The sequence below is a fragment of the Zonotrichia albicollis genome, chromosome 21 (assembly GCF_047830755.1).
Source record: "Zonotrichia albicollis isolate bZonAlb1 chromosome 21, bZonAlb1.hap1, whole genome shotgun sequence".
Classification (NCBI taxonomy): domain Eukaryota; kingdom Metazoa; phylum Chordata; class Aves; order Passeriformes; family Passerellidae; genus Zonotrichia; species Zonotrichia albicollis.
Genome location: NC_133839.1, coordinates 12,150,572 through 12,156,571, shown reverse-complemented (window position 1 = coordinate 12,156,571; position 6,000 = coordinate 12,150,572).

Genomic DNA, 6,000 nt, shown 5'->3' with positions numbered 1-6,000 from the left:
ACAGAGGCTGTGCCAGCCTGGGGACAGAGGCCTGGGCAGCCCTGGGGACAGAGGCTGTGCCAGCCCTAGGGACAGAGGCTGTGCCAGCCTGGGGACAGAGGCTGGGCAGCCCTGGGGACAGAGGCTGGGCAGCCCTGGGGACAGAGGCTGTGCCAGCCTGGGGACAGAGGCCTGGGCAGCCCTGGGGACAGAGGCTGTGCCAGCCCTAGGGACAGAGGCTGTGCCAGCCTGGGGACAGAGGCTGGGCAGCCCTGGGGACAGAGGCTGGGCCAGCCTGGGGACAGAGGCTGGGCAGCCCTGGGGACAGAGGCCTGGGCCAGCCTGGGGACAGAGGCCCCTCTGAAGGATGCTCCTCATTTTGTGGCCAATTTCCAGGGACAAGGCCACACTGCTGGAGCACGAGATGCCGGAGCCAAGCCCCAGAGCCCTGTGCTCTGGCCTGGCAACAGCCATGACCATGGAGCCCATGGTGTGCCAGTGCTGGGCACGCTTGTGCCCAGGGCTGTGTGTGAGCTGCCTGTCCTGCTCCAACCCATCACAGAGCTCCAGCCCGCTCTTTAATCTGCTCCCTCACTCCCCTCCATTATTTACAGCTGCTTAAAGCACCTACTGAGCCCTGCCTGTAAAAGCCTGGGTGCTTTTTGATCATGCCATGAATCTTTTCCTCGCAGACCCCTCCTGGACCCACCCAGCTTTCCTGAGGAGCCGCACACACTCCCGCTCCTTTCAGAGGAGGAATGGGGATTACGGAGCTATAAAAGCGGAAGGAGGCTGCTGGCAGAGCATTCCTTGAGATTTGCCAGCCTAGGCGCACAGATGTTTCTCAGATGGGTGAATTTGGAGATGAAGATCTACGTGGCATCTGTCAAAGGGCTGTTGTTTCTGATCTGTGACAAACACTGTGCAGGATCCTGCCTGTTCTGCCAGGCGAAGGCTGCACACAGCAGATCTACCCATCACTGATGCTAATCCCCAGTAATTTATGAACCTTCTTGTGCACACTCGTTTGTACCTCATAATTCTCTTGTCCATAATGAAAAATTGTCTCTGGTTGCAGTTGTCCTTCCAGAGCCAAGGAGAGCTGGAACCGCACCCAAATGCTTTTTGGATGAAGGACCTCTCTTTAACTGCATTTACCTAGCAGCCCTCAGAGACACCAACAAACCCTGTGCACAGAGGCGTTCCTGGAGCTGCAAGAGCTTTCTTTCACATTATTTTCTTTCAGGAGCTGATGGGAGCAGCAGTGAGCAGCTGCTCTATGTGACACCAGCATGAGGCAGGATGCTGGCAGCATGCCCTGGTGCAGCTGCTGCAGAGGAGGGAGATTTTAGTCTCCACCAATCCCAAAATGCATTCCTCATGAGGCTTTTACCTCAGCGCACACTGGGGCTCACACCCAGCCCTGCTCGGGGCTGCCTGGGCACTCAGGATCTTCATGCCATCACTGCCAAGAAATCACAGAGTTGTTCAGGTTGGAAAAGCCCTCTAAAACCACGGGGACCAATCGTTCCCCCTGCACCGCCAAGGCCACCACTGACCCTGTCCCCAAGTGCCACATTTGGGTGACTCTTAAATCCATCCAGGGATGGGGATTCCACCGCTGCCCTGGGCACCTTGTGCCTGAAGATCCACCCTTTCTGTGAGGATATTTTCCCTATTATCTGATCCAAGTTTAGGGTCAGCAAGCCCAGCTGCCAGCCTGGTGTGATGTGCAGGGGCTCTCACTGTGCCCAGGTGCCTGGGGGTGGCTGCTCCCACCACTGGCCCCACACTCAGCCCAGCACAGCTGCTGTGCACTCAGGAGCCTCCTGCTCCGAGCAGGGCCAGCCTGGGGACACACCACATGAAAAGGGTCCACAAACACCAGAACGCTTTCTCATTGGGAATCCCAAACCATAATTCTTCACTTCGGAGTTTCTAATAAAAATCCGACTGCAAAGTGCTTGCAATTGGTGTAAAAATCTGTAAATCACAAAAGAAAGAGAAAAGAACTAGGCTAGGTTTCTGAGGAGTCATGAGTAATGGATTGTCAACCTCAGTTCAGACCAGTGCTAAAAATCTTTTTAACTAATGCATTAACTCTTTCACTGCTCCTGCAGATAAAAGCATTGGGGTCACAAGATGTTACAATTTCAACATCCTGTTCCAATTCATCCAAAAATCTTGTAGGTGCTTGTAGGACCCCTTCTGCAGAGCGAGATTTAACATTCAGAGTTGCTGAGAACATTAATTAACTGTTAGAGTATTGCTGAAGACACAGGGAACTCACGTGCCTATGTAAAAAAATCAGCCAAAAGATATCAAATGAAGAAGACATGATAAAGGTAAAGGAATTACTGGCATTTTCTCATAACAAGACTCACAGCCTACAAAATGCAGTTTTTGCACAGAGGCTGAAAAAATAAACATCTTGGCCAGGATTCAATGCTTCTTGCTCAAACAGTGCTGTCACAGGACTCCTCAAACTCCTGCAGTACTCTCCAAGTTGTCTTTTTATGTTCTACTGAGATAAACACCCACAAGGGAGAGAATTCCATGCCCAAGTCCTGCCCAGCGCCCCACAGCCTGCTGGACCAAGCACTAACGTGGCCCCCAAACGGGGCTGGGCCACAGCCCGAGCAGAGCTCACCCCGAGAGCTCCGTGTGCGGACAGAGAGCCCTGCTGAACGCCCCAAGAGCGCTCCTGTGCCCCGCTGCTCACCCAGATTCGCATCGTGGGGCTTTGATGGGGGTTTGAGTTGTGCATCTGTCCCTAGCGCTAATTATTTCATCATTTGTAGTTCTGAAGAGCACTGGTGCTGCCCTTGTCCATACAGGTGCAGAGGGGCAGCTGCCCAGGCTGCCACCAAGGGCCAGACCACGGGCAGGGCACCTTCACACCTCCCACCTGCAGCCTCGAGCATCACAGCCCTGGCACAACGCACAGGGATCTGAAAGGGAACAGAATCACCCCGTGCACCCCACTGCAGACAGGCACCCAGCATGGGCTGGGCCGGTACCGGTGACTCTGCCATCGCAGCACGGGCTGGGCCGGTACCAGTACCGGTGACTCTCCCATCGCGGCACGGGCCGGGCCGGTACCGGTGACCCTGCCATCGCAGCACGGGCCGATACCGGTACCGGTACCGGTGACTCTCCCATCGCAGCACGGGCCGGTACCGGTACCGGTGACTCTCCCATCGCAGCACGGGCCGGTACCGGTACCGGTGACTCTCCCATCGCAGCACGGGCTGGGCCGGTACCGGTGACTCTCCCAGCGCAGCACGGGCCGGTACCGGTACCGGTGACTCTGCCATCGCAGCACGGGCCGGTACCGGTACCGGTGACTCTCCCATCGCAGCACGGGCCGGGCCGGTACCGGTGACTCCGCCATCGCAGCGCGGCCGCGCCTCGGGCTCCGCACAGAGCCCCTGCCCGCCCCCTAGCGGCCGCGCCGGGACACGGCAGGGAAGGGACGGAGCAGGGAGTGGCACGGCACGGCACGGCAGAGAGATCAATGGGCAACGGAGATTGTGACGATGATGATGATAATTAATGCACGGTTATCGCTTTAAAGATCAGTAAGAGGAAACACCTTGACGCAGCAGTCTGCGAGTGTAGAGCCTGCAGCGAGAATTCCTACAGCTTGTGCAGAAGTGAAAATGTTATACCTGCAGCATCACTGCCATCCTACTGAAGTTGTGCTACTTATCTCTAGGTGAAGGTACAGAAGTGTTCTGAGCTGTTATTTCCTACAAATCCGTCTGTGAGGAAGCACCAACGGACACTCATTCCTGTGCTCGCTGGAGTTAGTGGCACTGTGATCCTGAGGTCTGGCCAGGATCACCATGGGCTGCCCAGGACCGGCTGGTCCGGTATTTCTTGATGGCCAAGACCACCCCCACGGTTTGTACAAGTTTATCAGAGGTGATATTTCACACTGGAAGCCAACAGCTAACACAGGACTCCCAGAAACATCAGACATGCATACCCAAACTGATTCAGTATTCCAAAATAAACTCTGCAAGTGTCAGGAGCTGCTGGTGCAGTCTGACCCACCCTGGATTTTCCTCTCCCAGTGATGCATTGGCCATTCTGATTTGTTGTGATGTTCATTAGTACCTGGGGAATTCATTACTAAACACACACAGGTCACCTCCACTGCAGCTACTGGAGGAAACAGGCACTTCTGTACACAGTCACACATTTTACAGCTATAATGACATCAGTAAGAGGCACATTTGGGTCAGACTTACAACCGAAAAGTCCAGGCAAGCTCAGATGCTGCAGTTGTGAGGAACTTCCACAAATACCTTTGGCAGAGCTGGATATTAAAACCTGTGAGCTTGTTTGGTCAGAGTCAAGTCATAAAGCACAGTGTTCAATCACATTGGAATGCGAGGGCTGCAGCAATGCCTCTGTGCTGCCGTGCCCTTCCAGCAGCTGCTGCACACCAACCTGCAGCAAAAACTCTGCAGAAAATGTAAATTCTGGTCAGAGAAAACACAAAACAATATTGCAAAGGGCGGCAATGACTAAAAACTAATCATCGTGACACTTCAGCCTGCATGACTGAAGAACAAGGGACCTGTTGCTGAGAGGCAAAGGGCAGCTGGGCTAAATTAGCCAAGCAAGTTTGAGTCTGGATAGTGTCATTAGGAGAAAAGCAGAACTATGCCATAAACTCTAATGAATGCATTAATGGATGGCTTGTGCCTCTCAAAAGGGGAAAAAACGGTTTAAATAAAGTTATTAACACAGCCCACCTGTGTTTGGCTCTTGGACTATGTTGCTTAAATAGGCCATTAACTCTTGGAGTAACTAATCTTGAAAGTGAATATGGCCTTTCTGAAGTAGACATTTAACTACATTCATATAATTCAATTAGATGGAGCATTCTCAGTCCAAAGCAGTGCTCCTGCTTTCATCTCTAATAATGGTAAAGAGCAAACTTCATTAATATGGTGCTAAAAAAAAGAATGGCAACCAAAAATAAATTCCTGGGACTAAACCCTAAAATATAACATGAAATTTCAGTAATATGAGTTAGCATTGTTATAACACGGAATTTTAATATTGCATTTAATTCTAAAATCAGCATTACAAGAATGATCTGAGTATTAGGGCCCTGCCTTTAAACCTAAAGAGGAAAATAATTGCTTTAAAAAAAAAGTGATTGATCTAAAATTTCTTTTTAGAGCACCAGAGCTCACATCAGTTCATAGACAATGCCTTCTGCTTGTGTTTTGGGAGAGGATGAGGAAGAAAAAACCCAAACTGCAGCCTGTACAAGTTCATCCAGTTAATAAATAGTTAAAACAAATTCATTAGGAAACAGGAATTTTATAGATTTAGTTAAAGGTTTCTTCCTATTTATGTCACTGAGAAATGATAAAATTCCTTTTATCACTCTACAACTTGTTAATGTTTTACCCCAGGACCACTTCATCTGTAATAAACATCTTAACAAAATATGCATCCCTAGGGAGGAACCGTTAATTTCCTTAAGGCCTCACACATGTAATAGGGTTTTATTGCATGCAGGTGCTTTGTGAAATTGCATCGACTTGTAATAAACGTCCAGTAAAGAGCAGGTAGCACCTCAAAGGGGGAAGTGTTTGTGCACCTGTCTGAGGAGAGGCCGAGCACACCCAGCGCTGCGCGGCACCGGAGCGCGGCGAGGTGAACAAGCGCCTGTCCTCGTGTCCTGGGGCTCCGACCCAGGAACGGGAGGTGAATTTCAGATATGTACTCAAACAGACTCATGGCTGCTTTGGCTAAAGCTGCAGCACAAATTGCCATGAATGAACAGCAGGAGAAAGGACAGGGAACGGAGCATGGCACCTCCTTTTCCTCAGTAGGGAGATATCTGGGTAAGACCTTTCACGGAATTAATGTATGCTGTTAATGTATGTTATTAATCTGTTTAGAATTAAGTAAAAACAAAGTTTAATTTAATTCTTGCCAGTAATAACATACCTTAGGTTTTTCAATGAGGATAGCTTTGAAAATTATTTTTTA